The sequence below is a fragment of the Dermacentor silvarum genome, chromosome 1 (genome assembly GCF_013339745.2).
Source record: "Dermacentor silvarum isolate Dsil-2018 chromosome 1, BIME_Dsil_1.4, whole genome shotgun sequence".
Classification (NCBI taxonomy): Eukaryota; Metazoa; Arthropoda; class Arachnida; order Ixodida; family Ixodidae; genus Dermacentor; species Dermacentor silvarum.
In genome coordinates this window covers 392,141,623-392,157,143 of record NC_051154.1, presented here as the reverse complement: position 1 = coordinate 392,157,143, position 15,521 = coordinate 392,141,623, and the positions used below count along the sequence as shown (strand labels likewise).

Below are 15,521 nucleotides of genomic sequence, written 5' to 3'. Positions count from 1 at the left end.
TATATACATTTATTTACTATAGTATATGTATGCACATCAAATACTCTATGCATAGCGTAATGTGCCTTATGAAATGCATGTGCTTTGCACCATGAAACCCTGAGGCAATTCGCCTAAATAAAATGTTTATTAGAAGAGGCAGGCAGGTGGTGGGGGGTGCGAAGTGATTTTGTCCGACAGTGGGACATGACGAAAAAGTGAGGTATCGCTGAAGAGAACAATATGTACATGTGAAGACAACTATCCGCCGGTTTATAATGAAACCGCGAAGCTCCTCATGGGTGCCGTAGGTAAACACAAAAAACAAAAAAATATGCATACACACACAAGCACACATGCAGAGCATCTCTTTCTCAGTAGATCATCATGTGGATCATGAGAATCTTGGCCAGACGCTGCTTTGGAGTGGCAAAACCTTTCTTCGGAATTTTCAACCTGAAGGCATGTGGAGGCATGGAGGGCTTTTTGCTGGCCACTGAGGATGTGGACGGGCCGGCTTCAGACTCCTCTATGTCATTTTGTTTAGCTTTAGGCGGCGCTTGCGCCTTCTTGCGGTGATTGGTTTGCTTGGGAGGAGGCTTGTTGGCAAGCTTGGACGCCGTGTCCTCGATGGTGCGTTAGACAGACTTCTTTTGCGTTCCCTCTCGTGTGGGGCGTGGTGGTTTTGGGCAGTTTGGAGCAAGCTTGGCTTTGGGATTCCATGCCTCGTCTCGCTCATCGCCCCCGAGGTTTGAACACGCGAAGCTCCGTCGTCCGAGGCTTCCAGTCCTGGGTAAACATAGTCGTCCGCGTGGCACTCCTTGAGGAGAGACTCCTCGAGGTCTTCTTCATGGCAGTACTGCATCCGGGAGGCGGCAGAGCCAAATGGAGTGGGCCGCTTGAGCGTGGGCGTCGGTCCAATCCTTCCGCGCGGTCCGGCCAACCCCTGTGTCAAGCCGGTGCTCAACGGACCTACCTCGAGAAGCTCCTGTGCTGTGGGGTCCATGAGTCCGCCCCCTTCGCACGGCCCAATGGTGAACGCACTCTTCGACATGGACAGCATGCCCTGGATCTCGTCCAGCATCGACAACGATGCTCGGTCACCACCCAACTCTTATTCAAGGCTGACTCCTGTGCTGTCAGTGTCAATGGCAATGCTGGACGCCAGCATCAAGTCATCGATGGTTCCGTTGTTCGGGACGTCAGCAGTGTCCTCTTCACTGGCCGCAGTCATGGGAACCACAGATGTGCTGGGCAGCCTTGTTGTGCTGGCAGCCTTGTTGTTTGCTTTAGCTCCTTTCTCCACCTTGCGCTTGCCATTGAATGAAAGCCGAAGCTTGAGAGAACGTTACTTGCTGTCCTGGGACTCCATCACAGGTGTTGTGGTGCCAGCCGCGGATGCTGCAGCCCCCCCCACGAAGTTGCCCATGGAGGCGTTGATGCTGAACGTGGAGATGGGCGGCAGAGCTGGTGTTGCGGGAATAGCCACGATTCGCTGGTAGGAGCGGCGTGGCTGCGGTGGCGTGTTCTCGTCATCCACCTGGCTGTCATCGTCCTAATCGATGAAGTCATACACCGACTCCTTATGCAGTGGCTTCACAGGTGGCAGTGCTGGGGCTGGTTTCTCTTGTTTCACTATTTTTGCCTTTTTTTGTGGCTGCGGTGGCGTGTTCTCGTCATCCACCTGGCTGTCATCGTCCTAATCGATGAAGTCATACACCGACTCCTTATGCAGCGGCTTCACAGGTGGCAGTGCTGGGGCTGGTTTCTCTTGTTTCACTATTTTTGCCTTTTTTTGTGGCTGCCGTGGCCTTGGCCTTGAGTCCATCGGTGCCTTTGCCCTTTACTTTGCCCTTGGCCTTGATAGGCAGCTTCACCTTGATGTTGATGCCCTGCTGGGAAGCCCCACCAACCCAGACAGGCGTCACATTTTCCTGCACTGCAGCGGTAGCAACTGCCACTGCCTTGGCAGCCTTTGCGGGTCCCTGTTTGCCCTTCTTGGTCTCTTTCTCAGCCTTAACCTTGCCATTCAGGTTCTTTTCTGCTGTGCTGACTTCCTTGGCCATATCCTTAAGGAGCTTTGGAACAATGATCCCACTTGAAATTGCATCGAATTTACAGTTAGGCTCTTGAGTCCAGTTTTTAAGTGCGGTCACCAAGGCCTTCGCTCCAACAATCAGGAAGCTCGTGTGCTTGAACTCGGATGCTACTGTACTTCAGCCGTTCGATGACGTACGATGCGTCGTACCAGTGGGTCGTCTCGAACGAGGGCAACTTTTACATATTCGAAGCAAGGCCAGTGTTGTTTACATGTCTTTATTTGCATTTTATTCACATTACATGTCTTTATTCGCAGCCGATGTGAGCGCTAGCAAGCGCCTCTCTGCGTACAGTCCAGCACCGCCTCCGGCGTGTTGCTGATGCTTTCGAAGAGCTCTTGCGCCTGCAGCAGAACCGCATTGCACTGAGCGTTCTCCAGCACATCAAGCTGCTCGTCGTTGAGTGAGCGGTACTCGTGGTGCACACGGCGCTCCTTTGTGGCGTTCATCGCCGCCTGCGACTCGAAGCCCGTTTTCCACACGGTTAAGGAGCATAGTGACGGTTTCCGCAACGTCAATGTCAACATTGACGGCTGGTCTGCTGATGGCCAACTGTCCAGATGTGTAGTACAGAAGTCGACGAATCTGCAAAAATGGCACACGCGGAGAAATCAGTATCTTCCTCACCAAGTTCAGCGGAGGCAGATGCGCTGGTTTCGGATTGTACACATAACCGTTGGTGGAAAAATTTGGTAGCTTATCCTTCCGCAATGATGCAAGGAACGTTCGACACACTTGAAACGTCATAGCGTTCTGTCTGGGGAAGTGTTGTTTCGCTAGAGTCTGCGTTGATTTTGGCACTTTTGTCATGTTCCAGGCAAAGCAGTCTGTCACACACACAACATAGAATGCCGAACGGATTCTGCAGAAACGCCCTGTTGAAACGATTCGTTGCGCCTTGATGAGGTACTTTGACTCAAGCTTCGGCCTTCATCTTTCCGTTTCTTTCGTTTACGAGATGCTACTCAAAAGTTCCGGGAATTCAGTCATAAAAAAATGTGTTCACCATAACGCCTAATCAGCACTGTCTCATTCAAAGTAGTCCCCTTGGGCATGTATACGCCGATCCCAGCGTTTCTGCCACGTTTCCAAGCATTCGTGGAACTTTCAAGGCGATAGTGTGATGAGGCCCGCCTGCGATTCCTACTGGATCTCTTCAACAGCGTGAAAGCGACGTCCTTTCAGCCTCAACTTCAACATTGAGAACAAGAAAAGTCACAAGAGGCAAAGTCAGGCGAATAGGGTGGGTGCAGAAGTACTGTTATTTGTTTTGAAGTCAGGAACTGTCGAACAACGAGTGTGGTGTGAGCGGGCACGTTGTCATGTTGAAGAAGCCAGTTGTTCTTCCACTTCTCCGGACATATGTGACGAATGCTATCTCTTAAGCGCCCGAAAACGTCAAAGCACAGCTCGCTATCCACGGTTTGTCCAGGAGGTACGAATTCCTTGTGGACAATTACACGTAGGTAAATGAAAAAAACAACAACATGGACTTCACATTGCCACGAACTTCAAACGCCTTATTCGGCCGCGGGGAATTAGGCGACTTCCATTGCCACGACTGCTGTTTGGTTGCAGGATCGTATCCAAAACCAATGTCTCATCCTCGGTTATTACACTGGAGAGGAATGTGAGATTGGCTCTGACTTGTTGATTCAGTTCCGTAGAGACAGAAACACAGTGTTCGTCACTGAGCTGTCTTGGCACGAGTTTTGCAGAAATGCGCTTCAAGTTCAAAAATCCGTCAAAATTCACTGAAATGCGCCGTACGATTATCCTACAATTTCGCAGACATTCTTTATGGTTAGCCTGCGATTTCAAAGGATAGCCGTACGAACTTCCGCCATCGTTACTGGGATTGAGCTCGTTGAAGGGCGTCTAGAACGTTCATCTCATTCAGAACGTTCACCGATTTGAACCTCTTCGAAGCGTTTATGCCATAAAAACACTCTACTTTGGCGCATGGCATCGACTACAAAAGTGTCCTCTAGCGTTCGACGAGCTTCTGCCGCAGTTTTGCCAAGTTTTAAACAAAACTTGATGCAAATAATTTGCCCTTTGAAGTCTACCTTGATGGTTTTTAAGAAATGTGCCAAATCAGTGAAACATTGCGTTGCAAAACAAACGATGCTTCATCTTAGATGCAAGTCGTTCAGCACACTGATCCACAAGGCATACTGCTAGCTATAGCTCACGGCGGAAATATGTACCACACACAATTTGGCCGCGCTTTTAAAATTCCCGGAACTTTTGGGTGGCACCTCTTAGCTTCGGCCTCGCGCTGTCGAAGTGCTTTATCCTGTTCCCGACTTTGTCGGTGGGCTTCGGCCTCACGTCTGAATTCATCCTATTCACGCTTTCGACGTACGACTTCAGCCTCGCGGAGTGTCTGAGTGCGTAATCCTGTTCCCACTCTCGACGTGTAGCTTTGGTCTCACGTTGTGTTAGGTCTTCATCCGCATACCGTCTTGCACGTTGCAAACTTGCACGGCATTGCTTTTCAGACATGCTGGTGGTGGTTTTTGCTGCAGTGAGCGCCTGCCTATGTGCTCGTTGTGCGGCTTTTTTGTGTTCCCTTGCTTTGTCTTCTGGAGCCAACTTCCGTGGGCGACCACGTTTCACAGCTGCCCGCTTAGGTAGACGCTTCATTTACACGTTCAGTACATGTGGGAACGTAGAGAGTGTCATCCTTAAATTGCAAGAATTCCTGCCAAGCAATCTTACATCACTGGGCACTTGCCAATGCCTGCAAATTTACTTATCTCGTGAAACCACTATACGCTATACTGCGAATACACATCTTCCTATTGCCGAGTACTTTTGCTTGCCGAATGCTACTATAACCTATTCATCACATCACAGACCTATCCCTATGGTACTACTTCCGCTCATTCCAAACACTGACGTGCACCGTCATCCTTAATCCTGCACATCTTGCTTTCATGAATCATGCTTCACACAGGTATTTAACAAGTGCATGGGTTATGGTTGCGAAGTACATTACATGTATTTTGAACCACAAGAAACGCATACCTTCCTAGATTCTGCAAGCATTTCTCGCGGGATGATGACTTCGCTCTGTGCCACGTGCACAGTGCGCGCACTATCCAGCACTGCGAGCTGAAGCAGGCCTCCCTCGCTACTGCTGGCTGGCTGGATCCTTGAGGTGGCTGAATTAGAAAGCCAGTACACATGCGGTCAGTGTATGTACAGAAGCAAAAAATAAACATCCCTGATGAATCACAGGTACACATAGTGACAGAACATGTGTAACTATGACGCTGTAAGTACATATCACTACAACCGCAACTGTAAGACAAGTAAATTGTTTATAGTCTTGGTTCTGTAGCACAGTGCTATACGAGAGGGAACACAGGCTCTGTAGCACAGTGCTCGTAAGTAGTCTTTGTACTGCAGTAGCACAACAAGGCAGGTTGAAAATTGGTCTCCAGTCCAGGCTGTGAAGGTGGTCGAACTGCAAAACTATAAACGACAACTACAACGATTTCCGATTGCCACATACCCTGCAAATTAGGTCAGCTGTACTGTTTGAGAGATCAATTCTCTAAATGATGGTTGTGTAAAATAACGTAGTACGGTTGACTTGGAAAATGCATCATCCTGGAGCTGTCAGCTCCAATAAAAGGCGAATTGTGCGGTTTGCTCCCTGACTGAAAACCCGTATCTCATGCTATATGAAATGCCTATTCAGAAGCACATCTTTGTTACTATAGTAACATTGCGACATAGCCGGCAATAGCAGAACAATTTGTCTTTTACATTGAATGTTTCAAACATTAATTTATATGTTGCCTTCATTCATGGGTAGTGTCTTTACTTGCTTGGCGGATACGGAACAGCTTAACATATGGCCAAAGCAAATGTTTCTGTGTAACGTTTCACTTTCATCAAGAATATAGGAACTTCATGCGTAACAATACCTTCCTTTAAACCCTTTCCTACAAGGGATGCAGCTGAAAAGAATGTATACTGCTCCGGTAACTTCCAAGCTAGCACAACTGCGCCGTAGAACTTGGTCTTGCAAAAATTCTTATATATAAGATGTGTAGTTGTCCTTATAAAAAAACTATGCTAGGATTTAGCATACATACGTGGTAAGGTAATAACCACATCTTTCATACTATGCATACCATTATTTAGAACAGTAGTACAATATGTTCTCACAAATTGATATGCCGTAGTCATTTCATAGTGGGCTATGTTTTAGCCAATCTGCTGACAATTCATATTTTCACGGCTGTAACACGATGGTACAGACCTATCTTGATTTAGTTAGTTAAGTTGGATTTATTGGCGCAAAAGCGGCTACGGCTATGCTGCGCCAGACACAGGATGATAAAATTTCCTTTGTAGATGGAGCATACACTTTAATTAAAACTTACTTAAAAACCCCGTTTCGTCAAAGAAACTTAACACGTCAGTCAGAGATACCAGTGCATCATCTCCTAATAGCAACATCGGGTGAAGTGGAGTGTGTGACTTATACAAAACTCGGAAGTACTTTTTCCTAACAATTTCGAGATGCGGACATGTGATTAAAATGTGTATTACTGTTAATGGTTCATGGCATTTATCACATGTTGGTTGTTCCTCCTCTGTCAAAAGGTAATTATGTGTCATGTGTGTGTGGCCTATCCGAAGGCGACAAAGTATTACTTCGATGAAACGTTCTTGATGATAGCATGTCTTCCACTCTCCAAGGACAGGTTTAATAAGTTGAAGTTTGTTGTTATCTTTCAGTTGCCATTCGCGTTGCCAGTTTGAAAGGAGTGCCTTGCGAACTGCTTGAATCCCGTCCCTAGCAGGTATATTAACTTTTGAAGTATTCATATATTTTGCCGTTGCTGCACATTCATCCGCCTTTTCATTTCCTGGGATCCCCACATGGCTTGGCACCCAGCAGAAACGAATAATCTGGCCTTCACTTAGATGTGTTAGTGTGTTTAGGATATTGCCAATGATGGGTTCGTATTGTGATTGCATATTCAGGGCTTTAAGTGCACTTAAAGAGTCTGTATAAATTACAGATTTTTCGTGTTTAGTGCTTATAATCTTTTGTACTGCCATCCATAAGGCATAACACTCAGCAGTGAAAACTGATACAAACTGTGGTATTCTAACTGTCTGTTCCCACATACCTTGAACCACGCTGCTTCCGACATAAATGGGCGTCTTCGAGCCATCGGTGTAAAATTCCGTGTAAGTGTCGTATGTGTCTTGCACTGTGCGAAATTCCTGTAGTATAAATTCACGAGGCATATCTTGTTTTTTTAGATGCGTTAACGAAAAATCTAGAAATTTTGTGAAATCGTTCCAAGGTGCTAATCTGGTTGGTCTTTGCATGACAGAAAGCGTTTCAGTAGGGACATTGTAGTTGAGTACTTTTTCTTCAAATCTAAGTATAAGTGGTTTTATAGCATTTGGCTTGTTCATGTAGTGTAGTCGTTTCTCGCAGTGTGTGATAATGTTGTGGCAAATGTGGTCTGGCGATGAGCGAACTCTTAGAACGTATGTCAACCCGAGTTGCGTTCTTCTGTGGTCTAAAGACGGCTCGTTGCTCTCGGAATACAAGCTGGGAACGGGTGAGGTCCTATAGGCACCGGTTGCTAAGCGTAGTCCTTTATTATGAACGGGATCTAACCGCTTAAGGTACGATTGTCTGGCTGAACCATACGTTATGCACCCGTAGTCCAATTTGCTACGTACCAAGGAACGATAAATATGAAGGAGGCATTTGCGGTCAGAGCCCCAGTGCTTCCGGGACAGGACTTTCAGGACATTAAGGGCCTTATTTGTTTTAACCTTTAGGTTGTTAATATGTGAAAGAAAATTTAGCTTTTTATCGAATATTACCCCTAAGAACTTTTGCTCTTGTTTGACTGGCAGTACTATTCCATTTAGTGTTAGGGTGGGGTCAGGTTGTAAGCCCCTCTTCTGAGAAAACACCACGGCAACAGTTTTTTCGGATGAGAAACGGAAGCCGTTTTTATTAGCCCATAGTGTCAGTTTGTTTAGGGTGATTTGAATCTGCCGTTCACACGTTGTCATGTTAGATGCGCGGAAAGCAATCTGGAGGTCATCAACGTAAAGAGAGTGCATAAGAGTAGAAGGTATGACTTTGTTGACAGAATTCATTTTGACAACAAACAGTGTTGTACTTAAAACACAGCCCTGAGGCACATCGTTTTCCTGGGTGAATACGCGTGACAGAACCCTACCAAGACGCACCTGAAATGTTCGATCGGACATAAAATCAGATAGGCACTTGAGCATTCTGCCCCGAATCCCTAGGTCTGCCAAGTCCCTCAAAATGCCATATCTCCATGTGGTATCATATGCCTTCTCCAAGTCGAAAAAGACAGCTAGGCAGTGTTGTTTGTGTAAAAAGGCATTGCGTATTTCATGTTCAAGTCGGACAAGGTGATCAGTTGTAGAACAACCCTTTTTGTAACCACATTGATGTATGTTTAAGGACTTTTCTATTTCGAGGGTGAAAGTTAGCCTGGTGTTCACAACACATTCGTATGACTTTGCCAAACAGCTGGTGAGAGCAATGGGGCGGTAACTGCTGGGGGATGTAGCTGGCTTTCCAGATTTTAGGAAAGGTATGATTATGGCGTTTTTCCATGCTTTCGGCATTTCTCCAGTTTCCCAAATCTTGTTAAAGAATTTTAGTAATGCTTTGATAGATGTTTGTGACAAGTGGGCAAGCATGGTGTAGTGAATACGGTCCATACCAACTGCAGTTTTCTTTCCAGCAGAAAGTACGCTATTTAATTCTGAGAGTGTGAGGGGAGCATTGTACGGCTCATCAGAAGCACCTGTTGTTGGTAATCTTTGTCTTTCAGCAGAGTTTTTGTATGTTAAAAATGTGTCCGTGTAGTTGGCTGAACTTGATACTTTGTAGAAGTGTTCCCCCAGAATGTTTGCTTGTTCGTCGAGTGTTGTTTGTGTACCAGGATTTGAGAGTAAGGGAATTGTGTAGGACGAGTAATCCCCTTTGAATTTCTTTACCTGTTCCCACATGCGTTTGGAGGAGACTGAACTGTTAATTGAGGAGACGTATTCCTGCCAAGAGTTTTTTTCCGCTTGTCTACGGATGTATCGTGCATGGGCTTTTTTCTGTTTGAAAATAATTAGGTTTTTATATGTCGGGTATCTACGAAGATTGCCCCAGGCCTTATTCTGTTCTTTTTTTGCTTTGGAACATTCCTCTGTCCACCACGGGTTTAGTTTCTTTCGATATTGTCCTGTAGATTGGGGTATGGCTCTTTCCGCTGCTGTGATTATGATAGTCGTAAATGTTTCATTAATTTCATCGATGCCTAGATCGGCTGAAAAGTTTTCTTCTAGTTTGGCAGCTTCTGTAAAAAGCGTCCAGTCTGCCAGTTGGAGTTTCCAACGACGCGGCCTGCAGGTGATGATGGGTAAAGTTGATGACAGTTTAATTATGGCAGGTAAGTGGTCACTGCCGTATGGATTGTCCAACACTTCCCAGCTAAAATCTATAAAAAGAGAAGGCGAACATAAAGATAAATCAAGACAGCTAAAATTACGTGATGTAGGTGAAAAGTAAGTAGGTGCTCCCGAGTTTAAAAGACAGATGTTGTTAGATAGAATAAAATCTTCTATGAGTTGTCCTCTTTGGTCAGTCTTCTCACTTCCCCAAAGAGTACAATGAGCATTAAAATCTCCTACAATTATAAATGGGTCTGGTAGATGTTCTACGAGTTTTTCAAGTTCTTTAAGGCTTACACTTTCGTGAGGTGGGATGTATATAGAACAAACTGTCAAAGTTTTAAAAGAGAGAATAGTGACGGCAACCGCTTCGAATGGAGTATTCAGTTTAACTTCACGGGTGGGAGTGCCGCCTTTCACGACAACGGCAACTCCTCCACACAGTCGGCTAGTGTTTGCCCGGTCTTTTCGAAAGACAGAAAAGCCTTTCAAAATATTCTGATTTTGGGGGCCTAGATTTGTTTCTTGTAAACAAAAGGCAACTGGGGAAAAACTGTTTATGATGTCTTTTATGTCACCTAGGTTATGTAGTAGACCTCTGCAGTTCCACTGTATAATAAAAGCCATGATGGAACAGAAATGAGAATGCTTAAATGATAATTGGTTCTGAAATACAAATTATAGGTGACATATGTTTTAAATGTGGACAGTGGATTTGAACGGTAACCCTTAGGTTACCTGTCCTTTTTAGGAGCGGTTACTGGGAGTTTATCCCTCTTTGTGCGCTCGAGAGAGCGTTGGTCCTTCGGTGTCAATGACACCGGTGTTTTGGTATCGACCTCCATTGCAGAAGCGCTGGAGGACCGAAGGGTTGACGCTGAGGCACGTGCCTCAGGCCTTGATGGACGAGTTGTTTTAAGGCCCTGCGAGACCGGGATCTCCGGAGCCTTTGAAAGCGATGGGGCAGCACTGGCTGCCGCCACCATGGGGGCTGGAGGAGCCACCGCAGGGCTACTGCTAGTAGACCCTGTAGGCTCCCGGGGCCTATGTGGCGCTGCCCCCTGATGCACCACATTGGCATAGCTTAGTTTTGGTAAAAGTGATAGGCGTTTTCTAGCTTCATAGAACGATATTTTTTCTTTGACTGTGATTGCAATGACTTCTTTTTCTTTTTTCCAGACGGGACATGACCGTGAGTAAGCAGGGTGATCACCTTTGCAGTTTGTGCACTGTGGAGAAGAATTACATTTGTCGGATTCATGATCGTTTGAGCTGCATTTTGCACATGTTGCTTTGCCTCTGCAAGAAGGAGAAGCATGGCCAAACCTTTGGCATTTAAAGCATCGTCTAGGATTGGGGATATATGGCCTGACATTGACCTTGACGTAGCCAGCCTCAAGGGAACTGGGCAATGTGCTGGTAGCAAATGTGAGAATGACATGCTTTGTGGGAATTTCTTGGTTGTTTCGTCGAAGGACGATTCTCTGAACTTTTGTGACGCCTTGCTCCTGGAAACCCTCAAGGAGTTCCTCATCACTCAAATTCATGAAGTCTTCCTCAGAGATCACGCCCCGGCTCGTGTTTAGTGAGCGATGGGGTGAAATCGTTACTGCTACATCACCGATACTGGTGACATCCAAAAGCTTCTCTACTTGTTGTTTTTCTTTCAGTTCAAGGAGTATATCTCCACTAGACATCTTTGAAGCCTTGTAGGCTGGTCCGAGTTTTTGTGTCAAAATCTTTGCCATCAAAAATGGGGAAAGCTTCCTCGCGGAAGTGTTTCCTACACTGTGGATCACATAGTATTTTACAAATGTTGGGACATTGCTTCTGAATGTAAATTCAAATGATGCATCGGTGCGCCCTCTTTTATGACGGCGATCTGTTAAGGGAGGGAATGATGATTCCATAAAGTTTCTTGGATATTCGGCGGCGGTGGTAGCCACCCACCTCCGAGCCCAACCAGGGGACGCGTCAGGTTTGGAGAAACCTGCCGACGCCAGCTATACACCGCCACTATAACCTAATATATGTATACCCAAGGTAGGATATAATACACAGGGTTAACCCTTGCCGCCAGGAAATGTGGAAGTAAATAGAAGAGAGGAGGAGACAGGAAAGATTAAAAGAGAGAGAAAGACGAAGATTGGAGAGAAGGATAGGAAGAGGCAACTACCGATTTCCCCCGAGTGGGTCAGTCCGGGGGTGCCGTCTACGTGAAGCGGAGGCCAAAGAGGTGTGTTGCCTCCGCCGGGGGGCCATAACGGTCCAAACACCCGGCATCGGCTCAACCCCTAGGATCCTCTTTTCCCCGGACACGGCTAAGCCGCGCACGGCTACACGCGGGAGGGTCCGACCCCCATGTGCTCGGGTCCGTGGTGTCGCAACACACCAAACGTCTGCTTACACAGACGCCCCTGCGGGGAGACCTATCTTGATTTGTTTGCGCCAAAAGTGTTGCGGCACATAAATACAAAAAAAAACGTACTGTCCAACTTTTCCCCATACATGCACACTACGTAAGGTTTCTTTGTTGTTGCCACGGTGCGCTCCCGCCTTTTTGGATTAGTATTATGGATGGGATGATATTATTAAGAATTTGCATATTACGTGCTAGGGTGCAGAGCTATACGAATCGTGAACGATACCATTGTCACGCTGCTAAATTTAGAGAAAGAATCATAATGTCATCACACGCTGTGCGCCGCATTCAAAATGTCGCTACTAATTTCTTTGTTTACCTGTTGTAAGCGAGCACGCATAAATGCAAGATGCATTGCGGGAGAGTCAAGGCTTGTTGTGGAAAGCTTAATTCCAAGAAAGCTTCATTTGCGGAGCTGTGGTCATGCTTTAGACTAAGCAATCACATCAAGGTTTCCACTTCTCAGCATTTCCATGCTGTCACAGTCTCCGTTAAAGAAACTTGCACGACAGCGCTGCCAGATTTTGCTACAGCAGTAATGCAAAAAAACTCTACAACAAAAACGATTTAACAAGGAGTTTTCTTTCAATTGTGTTGTGCTGCAAAGTCGTCACCAGCTTCAGAAATGCATCGACCACAGACGTGGCCAAACTTTTCGCAACTACGTCATCTAAGAAAATGCTCGACTTGCAAAGCCGCCGAGTGAGTCCAGTCCACATTTTGTCCTAGGCGACAGGGATGTTTTTTGCTAGAACACTCCGCGATCACCTGTTTACAAAATGGCACATACAAAGCCTATGCGTTGGCTATGCGACGGCACTCAAAAAGTATGGTATGTGACGCCGACTGACCTCTTACGAGACAATTAGAAATGGTCACGCTTATTTGAACGGGCCTCTCATGATGAACAGTCTAAAAAATGGAGATTTTAGAGAAATATAAATATCAGTCGTGCGGTACGCATATATCTATGAATATATAAATGTGTTATGTGTACATATATGTATTTAATATAGTATATCTATGTATGCACATCAAATACTCTATGAATAGCGTAATGTGCCTTATGAAATGCGTGTGCTTATACCATGAAGCCCTGAGGCAATTCGCCGAAGTAAAATCTTGATTAGAAGAGGCAGGCGGGTGGTGGTGGCCGGGTGCGAAGTGATTTTGTTCGACAGTGGGGCATGACGAAAAAGTGAGGTATGGCTGAAGAGAACAAAATGTACACGTGAAGACGACTATCCGCCTGTTTGGAAATGAAACCGCGAAGCTGCTCATGGCTGCCGAAGGTAAACACAAACACACAAAAAATATGCATACACACACAAGCACACATGCAGAGCGTCTCTTTCTCAGTAGATCATCTTGTGGACCTTGAGAATCCGGCCCAGACGCTGCTTTGCAGTGGCAAAACCTTTCTTCGGCTTTTTCAACCTGAAGGCATCTGGAGGCAGGGAGGGCTTTTTGCTGGCCACTGAGGATGTGGACGGGCTGGCTTCAGACTCCTCCGTGTCATTTTCTTTAGTTTTAGGCGGCGCTTGGGCCTTCTTGCGGTGGTAGGATCACTTGGGAGGAGGCTTGTTGGCAAGCTTGGACGCCGTGTTCTCGATGGTGCGCTAGACAGACTTCTTTTACGTTCCCTCTCGTGTGGGACGTAGTGGTTTTGGGCAGTTTGGAGCAAGCTTGGCTTTGAGATTCCATGCCTCATCTCGCTGATCGCCCCCCAGGTTTGAACACGTGAAGCTTGTCGTCTGAGGCTTTCAGTCAAGGGTAAACATAGTCGTCGTCCGGGTGGCACTCCTTGAGGAGAGACTCCTCCAGGTATTCTTCCTCGCCCGACCGCATCCGGGAAGGGGCAGATCCAAAGGGAGCGGACCGCTTGAGCATGGGCGTCAGGCTAATCCTTCCGCGCGGTCCGGCCAACCCCAGTGTCAAGCCCATGCTCAACGGACTTCCCTCGGGAAACTCCTGTGCTGTGGGGCCCTCCACCCCCGTTGCACGGCCCAAAGGTGAACGCACTCTTCGACATAGACAGCATGCCCTGGATTGCGTCCAGCGTCGACGGCGATGCTCGGCCGCCACCCAACTCTTATTCAAGGCTGACTCGTGTGCTGTCAGTGTCAAGGGCAATGCCGGACGCCAGCAGGAAGTCATCCATGGTTCCGTTGTTTGGGACGTCAGCAGTGTCCTCTCCACTGGCCGCTGTCTTGGGAACCACAGATGTGCTGGGCAGCCTTGCATTGCTGGCAGCCTTGTTGCTTGCTGTAGCTCCTTTCTCCACCTTGGGCTTGCCATGGAATGAAAGCCTAAGCTTGAGAAAACCTTACTTGCTGTCCTGGGACTCCATCACAGGTGACGTGGTGATAGCAGCCGCCGCGAAGTTGCCCATGGAGGCGTTGTTGCTGAACGTGGAGATGGGCGGCAGAGCTGGTGTTGCGGGAATAGCCACGGCTCGCTGGTAGGAGCGGCGTGGCTGTGGCGGCGGGTTCTCGTCAACCACCAGGCCATCATCGTTCGAATCGTTGGAGTCATACACTGACTCCTTGTGCAGCGGCTTCACAGGTGGCTGTGGGGGGGGTGGTTTCTCTTGTTTCACTATTTGTGCCTTTTTTGTGGCTGCTGTGGCCTTGGGCTTGCATCCATTGGCGCCTTTGCCCTTTGCTTTGCCCTTTGCTTTGTCCTTGGCCTTGATAGGCAGCTTCACCTTGATGTTGATGCCCTGATGGGAAGCCCCACCGACCCGAGCAGGCGTCACATTTTCGTGTACTACAGCGGCAGCAACCACCACTGTCTTGGCAGCCTTTGCGGGTCCCTGCTTGCCCTTCTTGGTCTCTTTCTCAGCCTTAACCTTGCCATTCAGCTTCTTCTCTGCTGTTCTGACTTCGTTTGCCATTTCCTTAAGGAGCATTGGAACAATGATCCCACTTGAAATTGCATCCAATTTACAGTTAGGCTCTTGAGTCCAGTTTTTAAGTGCAGTCATCAAGGCCTTCGCTCCAACAATCAGGAAGCTCGGGTGCTTGAACTCTGCTGCTACGCACTTCTCAGCTGTTCGATGACGTACGATGCGGCAAACCAGTGGGTCGTCTCGAACGAGGGGAACTTGTATTTATTCGAAGCAAGGCCAGTGTTGTTTACATGTCTTTATTCCCATTGTTGTGCTTAAAGCGCTGCGGTGAATTGGTTTGAGAAGTGGCGGAGGTGAAAAGGCAAGGGAGACAGTGGTGGTAGGGGAGACTTAATTATCTACATCATGTGGTCTAATGCTGTCGCTGGTACGCCCGAGATGAAGAAGACTGTTCCCAGTGGCTGAAGCCGCAGGATCATCCAAGAATTCATACAGTGACCACCATAGCTCGTTGGTGGTCACAGCACTGCTGTGCCTCAGTAGTGCCCAGGTCTGGATCGAGGTCAGTTGCCATTCCGTTGTGAGCGAACCAAGGCCCCTTTGCCTGGGGCAAGAATACAGCGGGCAGTCCAAGATTAAGTGTTTGAGGTCCGCCTGAGCGTTGCAGGTGCTGCAGCTACCCGCATGCAAA

The 15,521-nt window shown here is 47.3% G+C and overlaps 2 pseudogenes; both read right to left on the bottom strand.

Moving 5' to 3' along the window:
• Positions 1–353: 353 nt before the first annotated feature.
• On the bottom strand, positions 354–2,527 carry LOC125943819 (histone lysine demethylase PHF8-like; annotated as a pseudogene).
• A 10,768-nt stretch (positions 2,528–13,295) lies between these two features.
• Positions 13,296–15,309, bottom strand: LOC125943815 (lysine-specific demethylase phf2-like; annotated as a pseudogene).
• Between the last annotated feature and the right edge of the window lie 212 nt (positions 15,310–15,521).